Source organism: Lathyrus oleraceus, chromosome 5 (assembly GCF_024323335.1).
Source record: "Lathyrus oleraceus cultivar Zhongwan6 chromosome 5, CAAS_Psat_ZW6_1.0, whole genome shotgun sequence".
Lineage (NCBI taxonomy): Eukaryota > Viridiplantae > Streptophyta > Magnoliopsida > Fabales > Fabaceae > Lathyrus > Lathyrus oleraceus.
Genome location: NC_066583.1, coordinates 513,577,728 through 513,600,053, shown reverse-complemented (window position 1 = coordinate 513,600,053; position 22,326 = coordinate 513,577,728). Strand labels below are relative to the sequence as shown.

Genomic DNA, 22,326 nt, shown 5'->3' with positions numbered 1-22,326 from the left:
AAGCAAGTTTCTTAATTTTACAGCAATGTCTATTTCGTTGGGATAGATATTGTCCATATATTATAATGAATCTTTGCAACAATGACATCAAATAGCCATATAATATGAAAATTAGATATTGTCTTAGTAGACGTTGGTGGCATAATTGTAACTGGTATTGAAATATATTCGTTTTAAATTTCACAGTGTTGATTTAAAAACCGAATAAAACCGATTCAACCGAACCGAAGTAAACCGTATAAATTGGATTGGATTGGATTGGATTTTTCTTGTTGTCATCCAAAAACCGAACCAAACCGTATGCTTTATATATTTTGGATCGGATGATATTTTGTCTCAAAACCGATCCAAACCGGACCGTGAACACCCCTAGCTGTAGCCATCAGGCTTATTCTGATTTATCAGAAGTAGACACATCACCCTCATAATTCCTAATCACTTTAAGAAGGAATTGACAGCATTGTCCAGGGCAATGTCATGACATCCGGTCAGACATTCTTCTGCTCATCCAACCTTGACCCTCATCACATCATCCCAATAACTAACACGAGGCCATAACTAGTTATCTGAGAACACATAGACCACAAGCTTGGTGATTACTTGCAGCACAAAGGCACAACTCCCCTGTCATGAGCACCGAACTCTCCTCTTGAACCCTGGAGATCACACATATCCAACATGGTTGGACCTTCACCTACTTCCTGATTCAAAAAGAACTCAAACCACTTGATGAATGGAAAACATAAGACTCATCTTCATGTCTTCAAGAGCGCACCCTCTGTTCAACCCTCTTGGTTGAACACATCCACACTATGTGTCAATCTTTCTTCTAACCAGAACAGAAGGCCACTTCACAAAATGTTTTAACATTCGTTAGGACATCCTTCACACATAACAGGGAACACCATCTGATAGTCTTCAGATATCACTGAGTCACCAGCTTGATCAAGAAGAACCCAGACATACATTGGGACATATACATTTTCATCCCATTACATGAGATAATCTTCCATAGATGGCTCAGAACTCCTACCACAAGCTCCAAGGGATGAATAGAAAACACCTCCTTTTGTCTTCAACTTAATACTTTTCTGCTCAAAAGTAATTTGTCTCAGACTTTCCTCAAGAATAATCAGCTGCCTTATGTTGATTATCTTGATTCTTCGAACTCACTTCTGAGATAGACCAACTGCCACTGGTTGATTACCTCCTTCATGAATTCTCATATGAAAAGGTCAAATGCTGCTTTTTGACCTCTCCACGTTTATCAGACTTCTCCCAAAGATATTCTGACCTTCCAGGTGAGACTTGAACTTCAGGCTACATGTCGAACACAACTTAGTTTTTCTAAGACATGAACATGTAACATCCTCTCCATCCAGCAACTCCAAAGAACTGAACCGAGGACGATCTTTTTGAAGTATCCAATCTACAACTCTGTAGACCCTTCTATCTCAAGTTGATGTGTCACTTCACCAACTAAGACTCTGATGTTGAACCAAATGTCACAGCATTGTGTTTTGACATCTAGCTGTTGAATTCAGCTCCTTCTTCTGCCACTTGAAGGAACTTCCTCCCTTCACAGGACAAGAGTTCAATGTTCTCATAGACTTGATTGTGGAATCAAGTTTGAGTAAACAACCTCCATCCTGCAGGTTTGCAGTTAAGTCATCCAAGCTCACACCTTGATGAATCCCTGCTTCTTTTCCAAAGACATCAGACACTCTGATGTATGAGTCTTCAGAAGGACCAGTTAGAGACTGACCCTTCAGCTATACCAAGGATTCCACTTCCTAAAGCAAAGCTGTTTCCATGATGTCAAGAATGCTGCCACTTGTTCTTAACTCCACAGTGTGCATTAGCCAATGCACTTCCTCACCTATATCAGAAATAAACTGATCCAAGTAGCCACTATCAAGACTATGATGCCTTCTTCTTCTTGTACACACCAAGGCTGAACATGTTTCTTGCCAGGAAACCTTTTCAGAGATCATATGCTTTTGCTGCCACCAAAGAGATAGATCATAACCCAATGTATTATCCTTCCTGTGATTCTGCACAGGGTCTTGAAGAAGAGATGTTCTAACATCTTTAAGAGCATCAGTTATCTTGAGCTCCAAGGATAATCAATTAAATACTTGTACTTGACACAAGTAGACATTGATCTTAAATCCTTTCCCAATTATCCTTTCAGATACTTCCACCATAAGAATACTTTGAAAGTACTCTTCTAGTGTCAACATCTTCTGCTTGCAAGCACCTCAATAGTCTGGAGACTCTTTCCAGATTAGATTCACCCTTAGGAATGAGAGAGATGAATCCTTCCTTGCAAGTGTGTCACACAGCCACCAGAACCCATGTGACACAGGTCAACAGCCAACCAGACCCTAGGCTGACCAAACTTGAGGAGGTTAACCAAAACTCCCCCTCAACTTAACAATCATGGAAACTCCACACCAATAACCATGCATTGTATATGAAGGAAAATTGCGGTCCAAAACGCAGCGGAAATTAAAATTTCTCCTTTAGAGATCCTTACGAATGGTCATGATCAGTGATAGAATATTTACCTCTTGTGACGGTTGAAACCTTTGGTGCAGATCTCTTGTAACGATCAAAACCCTTTGATGCAGATCCACGAAATGATCACGAACGTTGAACGATGACAACGTCTCTACTCAGTCCACACGAACGGATTCCTTCAATCTCAGTTCTAGCTGGTACGAATGAAGGCTTTGAGTGAGAGAGAGAGAGAGAGAAAACGAAAATAATGCAACCGCAATGAATGCTTTTGCACAAGGGTTCTATTTATAGAACCACTTGTGTGGGCTTCAAGCTAAAAGCCCACTTAAGTGTATTTTGGCCCATATCTTATAATATGCCCAAAATCACTTAAGCCCATGGTACCTTACCATATTTCGTATTCTACTCAAGTACACCGTACCTTACGATGTTCTATAATTCACTTAAGGGTACCGTACCTTACGGTATTCCTTAGTTACCCTATCTTTCATCAATTCGTCCTTTGTGTGTGACCCTGTAGGTTTTCGTGACGTTGGCAATTATATTAAATCATGTATTTAATATAATAAATAGTGAGCGGTATCTAGCAACACATCACTGCTACCCAAGACACGAAAATGTCATGTGATCTGACAATTCCTTCTGTGATAATACTTATATGTATAATTACCCTTTTGCCCTTATGTCTATATTGAACACAAGGCATAGACCGTGTCATCCTTGTCCAGTTCAATATTGGGCCCATAGACATTTATCCTGTTATACAGGATGGGCAAATTCCATCTAGGTCACTCATGTCCCTCAGCATGCTTCGTGGAGTACCCATCAACTGTCTTTATGGCTATCCAGTTACGGACAACGTTGGATCAATAATAAAGCACTCGACTCTACATCTAGGATCCATAGCGGTTTCAGGTCGAAGAGTGGAATACACTATTATCACCATGAGAATAACTTATGACACTTTGCATAACTTTCTATATAGTATTCTCATAGCGGGTCAATCCGGTATAAATATTACTCCTAATATTCATACCTATGTTTAAGACTTGATAACTCTTTATCCATGATCCATGAGATGTGATCATCAGTCTACAAACATAATAGTCTTAATGCTTTAATGTTATCCCACTTCACATTAAAGCTCAACTACGGATACTTTAAGAATAGTGCCCTTATGTTTAATGTGTTCTCATGATTAAGTCACACTTAATACATTAAACGGACTATCTATTCTAGGGACTTTATTAATCAATCATAATAAAGAAAAAGCCTTTTATTAATTCGATACAAGTACCAAAAAGTATTGGCCTCTAGGGCTTACACCAACAGTATACACATGTCTCAACCTGACATGCACCATCCCTACTAGTGGCAACTAACTCCTCCAATCACACCAGTCAGACTCCAGCTGACCATAAGTACTAGTGAGACACCCAACACCAGTCAATAGTAGATATGCATTGCCAGAGCATACTACCTCAACCAACCTCTGAATCTTCATATTCTCACTCCTTGAAAGAACTGCCACTTTTGAACGTGGTGTTTGAATAACAAGATTCATGGTTCCAATCCTCTTAAATGATATAGCAATCAGGTTACCCCAATATTGACTTCTAACATTCAGCGGACTTGTCTTCCAACACTACATAGTACTTCAGGGAACAACTATCCCACCCTGATCAATCTACAGGAGTAAGACAACCAGCAGGAAATTCCACAATGTCACATCTCAACCAGCTCCACTTCTAGAGGTCAGGCTTCTATGAGTGACCTTCTTGATCACACACACAGTTGACTCTACCCTTGTCAACTGAGCATGCACCGATGTCTCCTCTTCCAGGTCAGGAGTAGGTTCCAAACAGGATTATCCCTTTGTTGGATACCTAAAAACATCTTCTCTTCAACCAGTGGCTACATACTTGTTGAACTACATGTTCTAACATCACATAGAACATTAGTTCCACCTCCTTGGAACAAACCTTCCTTGAAAGTCTTCAAGGTCTTCATACACCCTACTCAAGAGAGTAAAAGAATCAGTGATTAAGTGATTCTTACCATCCTGAAGTGAGAACGTCATGATGAGTGGACTTGAGTAGACTCAAGTATCTTTGACATCTTCAGTAGATTATGATGAGATCTTGAATACAGCAGCCTTTCATACACATGAGGGGAAACTACATCAGAGTTTGAGTCTTGCCAGGTATTATGCAGCGGAAATCATAATACAACTCAACCAATGAACACACACTTCACCAGATCGGCCTCCAAGACCATACCAAGTTTGAATGTGATTCAATACTGGCACAGCTGTCCCATACACAGGCCAATTGCCAACCTCCAGATACAGGTACACACCATTCCTGTCATGAACAGTCCATCCACCTACTTCAAGGGACCATTCAGGGAAATTACAGAACCTGACACAGGTTCCAGCATCAGTACTAACATACCTCCTTGCAAGCTACCAGAAAGTATCGCCCATGGATCTCATCCAGAGACAGAACAGAATGCCTGCTCTGATACCATTTGAAATTCTGGCGTAGTCAGATTTCAGATGTTCTACTCCAAGTCATGACATCTGATCTAACATTGTACCTAATACAGCAAGACAGTTGTTACACTCTGTACTAATATGCACCCTTTCACAGATGTCACGACATCTTCTTGTATGACACCCTAGAATGGAGGAACACCTAGTTCTGTGCACCATAGCATTCACTTCTGTTGTTTTCCTACACAGTTATCAACACGATGTCTCAATCCTGTTTTGGACATCATCTGTTACATTGTTCCAGTTTGTTGGTCATGTACTTGTATTTCCTAAATTAAAGGTTGTAACAAGTTAAACTAATCTCCATTTATTAAGGAGCTAACAAATAGTCTATTTGCTAGGTTCATTAATTGTAGCTTAGTTGTTAGTTTCCTAGATTTTAGATCAGCTGTTGGATTCCTGAAGAATAGCCTGAGAAAAATCTTGAAACAGAAAAACTAACCATCCAACAATTTAGCATATGCTGTCAGGAATGAATGTTACAACATTCAGTTTGACATCCAAGACCAGGACCACATGCTAAGTCTGTTAAGTTCCTGAAAACAGACTGTGCTAAATTAGCTGTACTGTAAAAGACCAACCAGTCTCTAATTCAGTATCAGCTTACTGGAAGAACTGTCAAGGCATCCAGTGTGACAGTATCTCAATGATCCTTGGGCCAGGTCTGTTATCCTCTTGAAGACCAGACTTAACTGCATACTGAACTGAGATCATCATGCCTATTATACAGAATGTGCTGTTGTTGATGAATGTCAAAACATTCTGATTGACATTCCAACAGAAGGCTATGTATCAGGTTTGTTATTAACTTGATATACAATCTGAGCTATGGCAGACAAGATTATAACATGCAGTAGGTAAACAAACACATGAAATTGTTAACCCAGTTCAGTCCAACATGACCTACATCTGGGGGCTACCAAGCCAGGAAGAAGATCCACTATCAGCAGTATTAATTCAGAGTTAAACTCCCCCGTTTACAACTCTTCACTTAATCCCTACCCAATGCAATCTATACCTAGGAACTCCTAGATAGAAACCTCCAGTTTCCATTCCTATCACTACAAATACAATGTAATGTTCAAACACCTTGAACTTGCTTCACAGCTCCATTCAAGAACATAATCACTCTTGCCTACAGGCTTTGAGTTACAAATACTCTCAGCTTTTACCACTGAGAAACACATGGTAACCTTCCTATAGATTGGGAGGATTACCTTACACACACCCCTAAAAGTTCATTCTAAGAGGCTTACAAATACTAGGTTACAATCAGCTATTTATAACCTAATTACCCAACTGGATTTGGGCCTTAAGAAATCGCAGCAGACTTGTTCTTTGCTGTTACAACTTCAGCAGAAAAATTCTGCTACAAACAAGGTCTTCAAGTTCCTAAAATCTTTCCATATATATCTCCATATTTAGAGCCTATATATATTCTGATTGAGTCTTCAAGACCTCAACAAGGGAGTTAGGATATTCACCAGATATCCTTGCTGATCCCAGAATATATACTGAATTAATTAATTCAGTCTTCTACACATGTGTGATGTCACAGACCTGATGTCGTGACATCGTACATGACATGTTGGTCCAGATGTTGAATTTCTTCAACCCAACATATTAAAACAACAGAGGTGATTACATTATTTGTTTTACTAAAATTAATGCCAATCCTAAGGTATTAACAAAGATGTCTTGGCTCAAGGATCCATGCTTGTGATAAGTGGGTTGAGTGTTCTCCAAAGAATGTCTTAAAATGAAAGTCAAAAGCAAAATAATACTAACTTCTAATTCATTAACAACTAACTTTTAATTTCAAGACATTTACTTCAATATCATTTAACTTTAGCTTTTATTCATTTGCCATTATTCATACCATTCTAATTTTTTATGTTAATGCAATTTTCCCTTGGTCCACTTGGACCATATTGTGTGATATATCTTATTTGTGTATACTTTGCCTGTTTGTGTGGTCTTTGACCACTAATGTACATGATAACAACAAAAACCCTAAAAAACTCTTGTGTGGACTGTTGGCTTGATCTTGGACAAATGGACTTAGAACTTAGGCAATATTCCAATGCTAAAGGACTTGGCCAATGCCAACTTATTGAGAAACCAAGTGCTTGCAATTTGAAACTTCATCAGATACATCATTCAAGATCCCTCTGAGTTCATCTGAAACATGATCATTGTGAAGTTGTTATTTTGAACCTATGACTTGTGGAATCCCTCTGTTACATGGGTTAATGTTAATAAGATCATGGAATGGCTAAAGCTTGGATGTGGCTATATTTATTTGATGCCTTTGCTCTTCAAGATAACATAATTGTGCATTTGTGTGTTGCTTGATTCTAAATGTCCAAGGGAATTCTGGGTTTCTATTGACTTTCTTGTATATTGGATTGCTACTCATTTGGTCAAATCTTTTCAACTCTTAACTTTTTATTTTATACATAGGATTAGTCTCTTCATCTTCTCCCCATTTCTTAAATTTCAAAATCTCTCCCTCCTTTTTCAAAATCTTCTTTGATTGAACTTATTTTGTTCCAAGTTTTGACCACTTTGTAGAAAGATAGAAACTTTGGCTTTATGCCATTGCATTTTCAAACTTCTTTTCTTAAATCAAACTTGTAAATAAACTTAACTATACTTGACTTAAACTCTCAAAAAGCCAAAAATAACTAACTCATTCAAACCATTTTTAGGCCTTTGTGCCTTTCAAACTTAATTTTTTATTAAAAGCAATGCATCCACTTTGAAATTTGTATCACGAACTACGAGGTTTTGATCCCTCATTTTTATGTTGGTACGTTGGCACAAGACTGAAGGTCTTGCCAAACACAAAAATATAATTATTGAATTCTTTTCTTATCCCCCCATTCTATTTGTTTGTAAACATCATTGTTGTACCAAATACATATGCACACAAAAAGGGCTCCCTAGGAGTACCTATGACACTTTGGATGCTAACACCTTCCCTCTGTGTAACCCACCCCTTACCTGTAATCTCTGCCATTTTATTAGTTTTGATTTGAAAACTTCTTAGTTTTTGCGTTTTGTTCGTACTTTTTTCCTTTTCCCTTGGAAACAATAAAAGCGCGGTGGCGACTTTTGTTATTTGATCTCTAGCTTATCTATAGCTTGATGATCATGAATTTACCACTACACAATCACATCACTCTCTCCAGATTCGTATCAACACAAAGGCGTCCTACACCTTCTACCATACAAATCTTCAAACGGAGCCATACCAATACTCGAATGAAAACTATTGTTGTAGGTAAACTCAATCAAAGGAAAATAACTATCCCAAGCACCTCCCTGTTCCAAAGCACAAGCTCTAAAAAGATCCTCAAGCGGCTGAATCTTTCTCTCAGTCTGCGAATGATAAGCAGAACTCAAACACAACTTTGTACCCAAAGCACGTTGCAAACCTTCCCAAAATATCGAAGTAAACCTCGCATCCCTATCTGACACAATGCTAGACGAAATACCATGTAAACTGACAATTTTCTAAATATACAGCTTTATAAGCCTCTCCATCTGATAATCCATTCTAATTGAAATAAAGTGAGAAGATTTCGTCAACCTATCCACAATAACCCAAATAGCTTCACAATTACTCGGAGTCCTAGGTAAACCAGAAACAAAATCCATAGAAATATTATCCCATTTCCATTCGAGAATAGATAACGGTTGTAACAAACCAGACGGCTTTTGATGCTCAATCTTCGATTTCTAACAAATCAAACACGAATACACAAATTCCACAATCTCTTTCTTCATACCAGGCCACCAAAACAATTTCCTCAAATCTTGATACATCTTAGTAGCACCATGATGAATACTCAAACCACTACGATGTCCTTCATCAAGATTCCTCTTTCTCAAATTCGAAACATCGGGAACACAAACTTTATCATGATACCATTCTCATCAATCCAAAAATCACCACCTTTACCTTGATTGATCAACGTCAATCGATCTACCAAAACCAAATCAGATTTCTGACCTTCTCGAATCTCATCCAAAATTCCACTAGTAGGCTTCAACATACCAAGCTTCACTCCAAAATAAGTCTCTTCACAAACCAAACTCATATCTCGAAATTGTTCAAGCAAATCCAATTCTCGCACCATCAACATCGACATATGCAAAGATTTCTGACTCAAAGCATCGACTGTAACATTCACATTGCCAAGATGGTAATTCAAACCAAAATCATATTCCTTCAAGAATTCCAACCATCTCCTTTGCCTCATATTCAACTCTTTCTGATCGAACAAATACTTCAAACTCTTGTGATCACTAAACACATCGAATCTTGATCCAAACAAATAATGTCTCCAAATCTTCAAAACAAACACAACAACAGTGAATTCCAAATCATGAGTCGGATAATTCCTTTCATGCACTTTGAGTTTCCTTGACGCATAAGCTACAACTTGTTGATTCTGCATTAACACACCTCCTAAACCCATCAAAGAAGCATCACAATACACAACAAATGGTTCTGATGGATTCGGTAAAATCAAAACAGGAGCAGTAGTCAATCTCCTCTTCAGCTCTTGAAAACTAGCTTCATACTGTGCAATCCAAATGAAAGCTTGACCTTTCCTAGTCAATTGCATTAACGACAAAGATAACTTAGAAAAGCCTTCAATAAACTTTCGATAATAACTTTCCAAACCAAGAAAACTACGAATCTCAGACACACATTTCGGAGCTTCCCATTGAGATATATCCTACATCTTAGAAGGATCAATCGAAATACCACCACTAGAGATCACATGGCCAAGGAAACTCACTTCCTTTAACCAAAACTCACATTTCTAAAGTTTAGCAAACAACTGCTTCTCTTTCAATACAGATAAAGCAATCCTCAAATGCTCAACATGATCCTCTTCACTCTTCGAATAGATCAAAATATTATCGATAAACACAACAATAAACTTATCAAGATGTTTATGAAAAATATGATTCATGTACTCCATAAATACACCAGATGTATTCGTCACACCGAAAGGCATCACCGAATACTCATAGTGTCCATACCTTATTCTAAAAGCAGTCTTCTGAACATCTTCAACTTTCACACGGATCTGATGATACCTAGACCTCAAATCAATCTTGCTAAACACACAAGCACCAACCAACTGATCCATCAAATCATCAATCCTCGGAAGCGGATACTTATTCTTGATAACCTTATTCAATTGTCTGTAATCCACATACAATCTCATAGTACCTTCTTTCTTCTTAACTAACAAGACAGGTGCACCCCACGGTGACACACTCGGACGAATAAACCTCTTATCAAGCAAATACTTTAGTTGACTCTTCAACTCTTTTAACTCAGATGGTGACATCCGATACGGAGCTATCGATACCAGACTAGTACCAGGAATCAAATCAATCGTGAACTCAATTTCACGTTCAGGAGGCAAATCGCTAACCTCATCAGGAAACACTTCAGGAAATCACAAACAACTGGAAATTCACCCATTGTTCCATTTTCACTAAGCTTCAAACTTGCCACAACATAAACACTTCAGCACCATCTCGCACAGATTCATTCACTTGTTGAGTAGACAAGAATAAATCATCTTCCTTCTTTGGCTCAAGAAAAATAACAGTGTTCGCAAAATAATTGATATAAACATGGTTGGCCCTCAACCAGTCCATTCCCAAAATAACATCAAGTTGAATCAATGGAAGATACACTAAATCAACTACAAAATCTTTATCACAAATATTCAACGGACATTTCAAACAAACAGATGAAGTAGTCACTGAGCCCATAGTCGGGGTATCAATAACCATGCTTCCACGCATAATAGATAATGCGCTGCACCGGTATCAATAAGAGCAATCAAAGGCATATTATTAATAAAGCACGTACCTCGAATCAACCTCTCCTCAGCATAAGTATAAGCACCGGACAATGCAAACACTTTCCCTTTGGCTTTCTCCTTCTTCGGCTTGTAGCACTCAATACTAATGTGCCTTTGCTCACCATAGTTGTAGCAAGTCACATTCGAACAAACTCTGAAATCAAAAGATTTGTGACCTTGCTTGCCACACTTCAAACAAGTCACATCTCCCTTAGGACACTCGGGAGCATGATGTCCTCAACACCGCATCTGAAGCACTTGACAGGAGTGTGAGATCCTCCCCCACTCGACTTCTTTCCATCACCAGCTTTCTTCTTACCATCATACGGCTTCCCTCAGAATTGCCCTTTTCCTTTCTTATCATGCAAGTACTTGTAATGAGCAACACTCTCATGACTATCCTCATCATAGATCCTACTCTTGTTAACCAACTCAGAAAATCTTGTAATCTGTTGGTAGCCCATTACCTTCTTGATATCAGGTCTCAATCCATTCACAAACTTAAGACACTTGGATCTCTCAGCATTAGCAGTATTGTAATGGGGAAAAAATTTGATCAACTCCTCAAACTTTGCAGCATACTCAACTATGGTACCATTACCTTACTTCAACTCACGGAATTCAATTTCCTTCTTTCCATGAACATCTTCTGGAAAATACTTCTCCAGAAAAGCATCACGGAAAAGTCCCCAAGTCAATTCAATGCCATCCTCATCAAATCTCTGAATATTGTTACGCCACAAATCCTTAGCTTCTTTCTCAAGCATATGAGTGCCAAACTGCGCCTTCTGCACATCTGAACAGTTCATAACTCTAAAGATTTTCTTAATCGCATTCAACCACTCTTGAGCTTTGTCAGGTTCATGAGCTCCTTCAAAAGTTGGCGGATTGTTCCTCTAGAACTTCCCCAAAGCACGGAACTCATCAGCATCAAACTCCCGATCACCAGCATTCGTTTGCGGAATGACACCAGCCAACAGGGTCAATGCCAGCGCAATCGCATCATCATTCCTTCCGGAAACCATCTTCCTGCTACACCAACCAAACAACTACAATAACAAAGATTGTTAAACAAACTGTGTCGATTGTGTCATACACATAAATCAGATACAAGGGAATCAAACAAATTCATAACCTGGACGAATGACCGACCGTGCTCTGATACCACTAATGTAACACCCCCCAAACTACTACTCAAATACATCATACAATTGCATAATCAGAGTAAATTTAAAGCATGCATACACGAGGGCATCATATTTACTTCTGCCAGAAACAACGCATGCCATGGTCACATACAAGTAACACGAATTATAAATCAAAACCAAATAACCAACATGCAAACTCACACAGCAGAATAACATCTCTATTCATAAATGGTAAATAGTGATGATTCCCATAAATCATCTACCACAAAATATCATTTTGGGCTCTAAGGCCACTCAACATCAAAACCAACATATCCAAATAACAAGATAAAATAGAGCGCAACAATATCTCTCAACATCAAAACAAATACAAATAATCCCATAAACCTAAGTGTTACATGACCAGAGCACTATAGACTACCTAGTCAAAACACAACAAGAACTAGCCTTCGAATCTAATCCTTATGTGAAGCACCACTATCTCCAGTACCTGAGCGATTTCGCGATAGAATATCATTCCAACAGAAGGGTGAGAATTCAAATCATTATAGAAAAACATAATAATATGAAATGTATAACAAACATACATATATTATTAGAATTTGTCACACTTCATACAAACATGCATCATATCATCTTATTAAAGAATCACATGTTTACCATCATACGACATGGCTCAACAATCCACAAGTATTCATTTATAAATACTAAACGATGTACAAAAGTCATATTTCACAACATATCGATTTCATGTACATATTATCATCCATCATCATCAAATATGTATACAACTTTCACATGATTCCATAATGTATACAAGTCACCATTTCATCACATATATCACAAATATGCACATATATCACAAATATGCACACATATGACATCAATAATTCATATAAAATGGATCACCTAAAATCCACGTATATGCACATCTACCAAAATCATATCCATGCAATCATATCACATAATCACACAAACAACAATTCACACCGACATGTGCGACTTAATGGGATATGTGTCGCTACGGGAAAAATACATAGTCGCCATCGGTTTTTATTTATTCCAAAGCAAAGGGAAAATATCGAGAAAACCCCAAAGAATGGTCATCGCAACCACGAACAGGTTCGGAAGTCGGTTATGCAAGGGGAATGTATTAGCACCCCTCACATCCATCTAGGATGTGTGCGCTTACGTTGATGTTATTTATCGAATGTTTGATAGCCAAAGGTTTGCAGAGTGGAGGTAGATTTTAAATTAGTGTGCTCGCTAAGGATTGGGTCCTTGTGCCTACTTATGCCCACTTATTGAAGTGAGAAATCAGAGCCCCGTAGTTCGTGAGTTTAAAAAGTTTGTTTGTTTGGTTGATTTTATTACCTTGAAGAACGGTTTTCGATTGTGTCTCCCTAAGGCTCAAACAAAAGGTTTGAAAGTTTTGAGTTGTTTTTAGGTTTTGAGAAAGTGTTATTGATTTCGGATTGCACTAAAGACTATGGATAAAGGTGAATACCTCGAACTACCAAGCCAAACATCTTATGTTCGAAGCATTCAGAACGAGTGTAGGAAAACTCCATTCTCATCCCTTCTTTACCACTTAAGGCTCGTGGCGTACAATCTTAATCGTATTTATTGTGTTTTTGAATTTGACTTGAGAAAAGACCGCTTGACGTTGGTTCAAGGGTTTGTTTATTGAGTTTGATTTGAAAAAAATATCATTTGACGTTGGATCAAGAGTTTGATTATCGATTATGAAAGAGTGAATGTAACACTGGAGTCTGAAGAGGACAAATAATGCTCTGATACCACTATGTAACACCCTAAACCTCGGATAATAGATTTTAAGTAAAAATAACAGGAAAAAGATGTTACTCCATCATAAACACTTCATAGTTCATAAAACAACAAATGTTGCACAACGAAAATTTACTTAGAACCACCATAAAACATATCTGAAAAGACCCGTGTTGGTTTGTGGGGTCAGTCGGTAATCTCAAAAGCAGTATGAGGCGTTACAAATGGTATCAGAGCAAGACCTTTCCCAGTACGATGTGATTCATGGACGAATCAAGCAGAAGTTGGTGGGCATGTAACACCCGAGTCTGGACAGGACAAAGAGTGGTTACGTGTGACACCCGAGGGCGAGGGAGTGGTTGTCGCTGCATGAGACATGACAATGAGACACTCCTAGCCGCTTCTAGGGAAAAACTGAATTCACATCGGAATGAGAGGGATCCTGAGACTGTGCAGGTATGGGACTGTATGGTTGAAGGAAGGCTTATAAGGATTAATTGGTACTACCTATACCAACAATATACATCTTCTTTTCGGTAGCCTAACCAATAAGAACTTCATAGTTAAGTGTGCTAGACTTGGAGTAGTATTGGGATGGGTGACCTTCAGGGAAGTTTCCTAGAAAGCGTGTGAGTGAGGTCAAAACATGCTGAAAAGACCTGTGTTGGTTTATGGGGTCAGTCGGTAATCCTGAAAGCAGTCTGTGGTGTTACAGTGAGCGTTCCTAATGCCTAAGGAGTAGCTATAAAAAAATAAAACACAAAGCAAGTAAAAACATACATCGGAAAGGGGAGGGGATACATGTAAAGTACAAGGGAGTGCAGGAAATAAAATGTCATTCAAGTGGAAATTAATACTAAAGATTAAGCCCTATCTAAACATGAATTAAAACCAAGGTTAACCACATGAAAAATAATAGCTAGCAATGAATACACGACAATCTAGGTTACTTGATCAATTAGAAAATTTTATAAGTCCTAAAACTAGGGGAGGATGCAAATTAGCCTATTTCTAAGTCTATGGGTAAAATCGTCCTTTCACAATTTATGGTTTAATTTCTACTTATGAAATTATAATTACTCTATTAAATCTAATCGATTCTAATTATTCTAAAAAAATCCTAAGAGATTATCTAATTACCTCTAATTCTAACGTTATTGAATTCTAATATTTCTAAAATTAATCTCTAATTAATATTTTTAATTAGTTTTTCTAATACTAATCTAACACCTAAAAACCTAATTAAGAACTAATCACAGTTAGCTATCATAATATTCCTAAAGATTCTATTAAATTCTATTTAAGACTTTATTCGAAATATATTCTAATTTCTAAAACTCTAAAGATTTTTATTAAAATTTGAATGAACCTAAATTCCCAATTTTCTCTTAAAATCTAATTAACTTCTAACCAAATTGCTTCTAATCGTTTTTTAATTAAATTCTAACCTAATTTTAAACCTAGTTAAAACTCTAAAAAGACTAATTATCTAACATCTAATCTATATCTATATTTCTAATTAATTTCTAAGGATCCATTAAGTCCTAATTAAACTAATTAATCCTAATTAACTCTATAACTAATTAAGACTATTTCTAATAACCAAATAACAAACAAAAACCTGGAAAAAAAAGGAATGGGCCTTGATTGATGGAAGAGGATGCAGGCCCGGTCGCTGGAGTATTGAGTGGTTGTTATCTTGGGCTAGATGCTACTCTGACCCATATGCCACTATTGAGGTAAGCGGGGTATGTCTAGTAAACAGATGGTGCGGATTTGAAAGGCTCGTTTGGGCCCTAGGCCCCAAAAATCGAAACTCGAAAAATGGACTGAGTGAGTCCAACACCTGGTTTATATCCTTCATGCAATCTGCAACATAAAGACGAAGAAATATGCTTATCCGAAGAAGCTTCCATAACGCGCACCCTCGCTTCTACTCTTCGTATCGGCGCACCCTCACATCATCGTCGCGTTCGCGTCTTTTTTATCCAAATAAGGAGATAGAATCCAGCGACACGTTCGTCCTCGCGACTCTGTGTTAGGAACCAACGTGTCCTCCATGCCAAGTGCGAACTCGGATGGAAGCGGAAACAGGGCGAAGAACGCCGTCTCCGGAATCGCTTTGGACGTCCATCATTCGCCCTCCTTCGTGAGCGCCGTTGTCGCCTTCTACTCAATCGAGACATGAAGGAGGCGGATCCCATGATACGATCTCTCGCTTTCATCCATCTCTCGCGGCGGTTCAAAGATTCGAACGCATCGCCATGCATAAGTCGTTCCATTACTACACGTGCAAACGGAATGAAACGCCGCCGGCATAGAAAAAAAGAAACTCACCGGATCGTTGCTCTGAATGGAATCAGGTACGAGTATCGCTTCTGGTTTCCGATTGCTTTCTCTTCTTCTCCCTCTGTTGGATTCTTGTGCGTGTTCTGTGTGGTTGCTTTACGTGCGAAGTTTTGTTCTGCAGAGTACGTCTTCAATTCGCGAGAATGAGGAAGAGGACGTCGAGAATCTCCTCGTGTCGCGACGGCAATTCGGAAAGAGGAAGAGGGTGTGGAGGTTGTGCGGAGCGTGAAAGAGATTGAAGGTGATGGCGAAGATGGAAGGAGAAGCTCTGAGCGGTTCAGAATCAGCGGTGTTGTGAATCGAAGGGTGATAAGATGAAAAATTGAAGATCTCCCCCAATGAAAAGATGATGATACTTATAGCAGTTGGAGATTGACAGTGTTAAAACTCTGTTAATCAACTTATGTATAAAACAGTTAGGAGTTATGAGTCTATTACGACTCCGCTAATCCTAGGGACTTGTGAGTTAGTTAGAAGAAAAAGAAGTCAGTTAGAATGTTAGTTATATGTGTTAGTTCTGTTAGAGATTATTGTTAGAAGTTTTTATGCAGGAAATTGGTTTGTGGCTTATGCGTTGTTTATGACTTTGATGCGCCTTTATCGTTATGATGCGCCTTTATCGCTATGATGCGCGTTTGCTGCGGTATTGCATTTGTCGTTATGCTGTTGTAGCTGCGTTTTTGGCTTTATATGGGTTTCATGTTTAAGTTCTCCGTGTTTGATTACTGTTACATTTCATGTTTAAGTTCTCCATGTTTAAGTTCTCACGTTTCCGGCATTTTTATTTTTCTTATTTGGTGACTTGGACTGAGATAATACTGGACGGATCTGGTAATGGGTAATTGGGCATGGGCCAAACAATGGGCTTAAGCTGGTTAATTGGATGTTAGAATAGGAAAGTAATTCTAGTTTTATATGAATGGATATGGATATGATTGGATATTGGTTAATGGGATGGATCCTTGGATAATGGTTTGTATAATATGATATTAGAATTAAAATGGATAATGGGTATAATGGGTTTAAAACTGGATATGGGTCAAAGTGTGGATTGAATGGATTTGGATTTACATGAAATGGGATTGGTTTTGTGGTTTTGGATAACGTGAATGGATATATGATATGGATAACTGGTTTTAGAAAATGGATTAGATTAATTAGATTGGTTATGGGTTAATGAAAATGGATTAAAAAGGTTATGGATAAACAAAGAAAAATGTATTGGATATGGATTTGATATTATGGATTTGGATGAATGGGCTTAATGGGCTTATGAGATTTTGGACTTTTTGGTTTAAAAATTGGAAAATTGGATTATGAAAATGAAATTGAATTTAAAATGGATATGAGTATTGGATAATGAATATGGATCCGAAAATCGTAAAATGGATTATATAATGTTAAAATGGGCTTAAAGAATTAACATGGTCCACTAATAGAATTAAGCCAAAAAGGAAATCCTAATAATAAAAGAAATGTCAAGATTAACTTGTAATTAAAAACAATATTTTCTAAAAATTAATCGGCTAAAGAAAAATGATGAAATGATTATGAAATCGAACTAATTCTCCAAAGTCGATTTGAATCTAAAGGATCAAGTTTTGAATTAAAATCCAATTTGAACCTTTAAAGTCCATTCAAGACTTCATGAATCAATTCGAAATTGATGGGATGATTAGGGGTCGCATGATTAAAGATTCAGAGGTTGATGGTTGACTTTGGTCAACTGGTTGACCAAAAATTCAATAGTTGACCAAAAGTCAACCCAGGTTAAAATGCTTATTTCTCATGGACAAACGAATACGAACCATAACATCCTGAACCAATGACTTATGCCACTGCCATGAATCAAATAAGATGAATATCGACCAATCGACAGTTCATGCACCAGATCGTTGACTAGCAAAGCCATGAATTAGGATTTCAATCGATATGATGTGTAATACCGTAGTCCTCAATCCAACTCCGATTTTATCAACCACAAACCTTGAATCCATGATACCTTTTAACAGATGTTAACCACTGATGGATGAATGCATATGAATGAGTTATGAATGAGGTTAGATGGATATCAAGTTATAGTAAGATGAAAAAAAAGCGAAAAGGAGGACAAATTTTAAGGTATGACAATATGCATATGGATCCCATCCGTTATCATTTTCGGCTTGTCGAGCGTCTCTCAAATAGACTAGATAACCACCTCTAAAGCTCGATTCGACCTTAAGCTTTCAAACCCCATTCGACGTTAGGTTTGGGACAAGCAAATAATCTACGAGAGATTACCCAACATTGCCTCTTTCATAGACTCATGCTAGTGTAAGTGTGCAACGACAACAAGACTCATGCAATTAAGACGATTGCAACCTCTTAATCATACATAAGCATACCACATCCAACATTTTCACAACATGCACCTAACATGACTTCAATCCCAAACAATACATCAAATAACATTCATCATCTCATCAGAACACAATAACATAAAGCAAACAAGCCAATTCATGTTATTCATCAAACTCACCAATTCACATCATCGCATACATAATTTCAAGTATTATGTTTCTTCACAAAATTCATCTTAAGACCATCCAATTCACATTCACCACACATACAACATACATCCATGTTAGGATTCTTTTGATAAAAGATTAATCTACTGTTATCAAAATGAATATCATGTTATAGATAATATTCTTAGCTTCATAACGGTCCAAACGGCACCTCAAACGGAGTTACGGTTCAAAAGTTATTGAATTTACAAGTTTTTCAAAATGCTGTCAAAAACAGAAAATTTGTTGTTGCAAAAATGTTGTCAAAAATTAGAAAAACCATTGTTGCGAAAATGTTGTTGTCCAACACGAATTTTCATAATAAAACCACATTAATCCATCACTTTTCATGAAATAAATAGTTATACAACCTATATATATCATATTGCAACTATTCGGATTATAGAAACAAGATTTTAAACTCCACTAGTTTTCACCAAAATCCTAAATCAATCATTTTCAAGTGAAACTCAAACATGCAATTATACACCAAATCATGTTCTATACACATACCCATTCATGAAATTCAATATAGAAACATCATAGCATAACATAAACATCAATTTCATGGATTAAAACATAAACACATGTTAGGATTTCTCAAAATCAAAATCCTCAAATCCTAAGTTTATGATATCTAACCCACATACATTACATACATTATGTTTATCCATAACCACTTGAAATCCCACACTTACCGTAGTATAGATGAAATCTCTAGGTCCTTCTTCTTCTAGTTTCCTCTTCTCCTCTTTCTTTTCTCTTCTCTTCTATTCTCTCTCCTTCTCTTGTTTTACAAAACTAACTATAATCTCTAAAATCCTTACTATCTTTTTAACTCATAATGGGCTTAACCCACTTATCCATCCATTCTAATTAATTAGGCTCATTACTAGACAATTGTTATTTCTACTCATAAAATTCAATTATTCAAATAACACATATATTCAAATAATTCAAATAATCACCATAACACATATTTAATTAAGTATCACACCAAATAATGATTAATTAAAATAAACACAATAAATAAATGCGAAAATTAAATCGGGGTGTTACACCCCCCTTTAGATCTAGGTCTATCGTCTAATAAGTGGTATCACGAGCTCCAATTATTTCCGGTCTTAAGATTTGCTTATTAGATAATGGCTACTGAACCTAAAGGGGCATATAATAGAGCACATATTTTCACTGGCCAAAACATGGCTATTGGAAAGCTTGTATGCATATCCATGTCAACTCCGTTGACAAGGTTGTATGGGATGAAATCATCAATGGTCCAAATGAAATTACTATGACCCATGGTGAAGGTGTCACCATACAAAAACCGGAAAGTTAATGGAATGATAATGATAGGAAGTTGTGGTCTCATGATTGGAAAGCACAAAATATTCTTATATTTGCATTAGGTGTTGATGATTATTATCGTGTTTCTCATTATAAAATCGCTAAATCTATGTGGGACGTATTAGAAGTTGCCCATGAGGGAACTAATGAGGTCAAACAAGCTGGAATCAACACATTAAACCAAGAGTTTGAACTCTTTCGCATAAAGCATGGTAAAACCATTGCTGACATGCAAAAGAGATTCAAATATCTCATTAATTGATTTAATTCTCTAGGTAATCATATCTCCAATGCTATTTCTACTAACAAGGTTTTAAGATGTCTTAATAGGGAATGGCAACCCAAGGTCGTTATGATCGAAGAAGCGAATGATCTGAAAGCACTTAATCTTTCTACTTTGTTTGGTAAATCGGAAGAACATGAGCAAGAACTCACTTGCTTAGAAAAACATGAAAAAGAGTATGAAAAGAAGATAAATAAAGAGAAAGGTAAAGACAAGGTGGAAGATAAGAAGTTCATTGCTGTAAAGACTTCAAGTTTAAAGTCATCAAAGAATGAGCTTAGTGATTGTGAAACTAAATATGACGAAGATATGGGGTTGTTCATCAAAAGATACAATAAATGTATATGGAAACAAGCAAATAAGTACTCTGAAAAGAAGGATCATAGCAAATCCATAAGATTGTCGAATTCCTCAAAGGAAGATGAGAACAATAAAAGTAATGGTAGAAATGCATGCTATAGTTATGACAAAGAAGGTCACATTAGGCCGGAGTGTCCTAAGATCATGAAATAAAAGGAGAGAGGTCATCACAAAAGTTACAACAAGTCTAGAAAGTCTAAAAGTGTTTGAATATTGGGTACCTAGCACTAGTCGTTGATCTTGCAGGATACATGTCTTGGCACTATGAAAAGAGCATGGGATCTCCTTCATGGAAGCTTAAGACATAATACTTCTAACACTTCTCTATTTCTTGACTTGGTGACAAGGAAGATAAAATGTGTTACTAAAGAGGTTAATGTTTAGTGTTCTTTTTACTGGTAAAAGTGTAATGCTTATTACTAATGTTTTCTATCCAAGATGCATCGGAAAAGGTATTGTTGTTAATGATGTAGGTTATCTTCGACAAGACATATTCAAGTTTATCAAATTAAGGATTGATCAACCTAATATGAGAAAACACGAGGAGGAGCAAGATTACTATCATGATTGAACATGATTGAAAGTCCAAGTATTAGGATAATCATCAAGTCAATGATTTGCTTGGGTACATTATTAATAAAATTCTGAAATACTTGTACAAAGAGAAAAGTGGTAAGAGCTTTTTGGTTCTATTTGTGTTTGTGGCACTTGTTACGTTCATTTCAACTTTCGTTCGAAAGTTTCTCGTGGAATGCTTGTGCATCCCGCATCTTCCTTACGATGAGGTAATATTGTTTCAACCCTTTTTCTTATTTCATAAGTAAGTATTACTTTTACCTATTTATTTACAAAGGTATATGACGTGGTATGTGTATGATATGTGTAATATTTGTTCACTTCCAAAAATCTTAATGCAACCATTGTGTGTCTCATTTCATATGTTTATAGTGACTTTATACTAAATGTCATCATATGTGATCTATATCTTTTGCCATTTCATGCTCACTCTTATGTTTGCATGTTAATTGCTTTTAAACCATAAAATCATTGCATATGCATAGGTCTCTTATTCATTAATCATGCATAAGTAAATGTGAGTCATCAAAAATTATTTCATAGGTCATAAATGTGATTTTTGTCAAGTTTTGTCCATAATGCATCGACACATGGTTGTATAGGTCGACGCATAATTTGAAATTTTGTATTTGTCAAAAATGATCTAGGATGTGTCAACACATTCGTGGATAGGTCGACCTGTAGATTTAATTTTTCCATTCTTTTTTAAATGCTTCAGTATGTTCCGACACATAACCTTAACAGGTCGGCACAGTAACTCAGAGGTCGACTCGTATTCTTTTTTTGGTAAAAAATTCTTCATTTCTCATTCATGCACCCAAAGCTCTCAAGTCTCCAAGCTTAATTTCATCTCATAAAAGTCATTCAATCTCATTAAATCTTGTTTGTCTCTCTCAACCCATTTCATCTTCATTAACATTTTCATCAAATCTCTTCCATTCATCTTATT

At 37.0% G+C, this 22,326-nt stretch overlaps 1 long non-coding RNA gene across 1 annotated transcript; it reads left to right on the top strand.

Annotated features, from left to right (window-relative positions):
• Positions 1-15,715: 15,715 nt before the first annotated feature.
• LOC127085947 (uncharacterized) lies at positions 15,716-16,975 on the top strand. Its single transcript, XR_007789346.1, has 2 exons — positions 15,716-16,276; positions 16,384-16,975. It is a non-coding gene; the product is annotated as an uncharacterized LOC127085947 (long non-coding RNA).
• Positions 16,976-22,326: the final 5,351 nt, after the last annotated feature.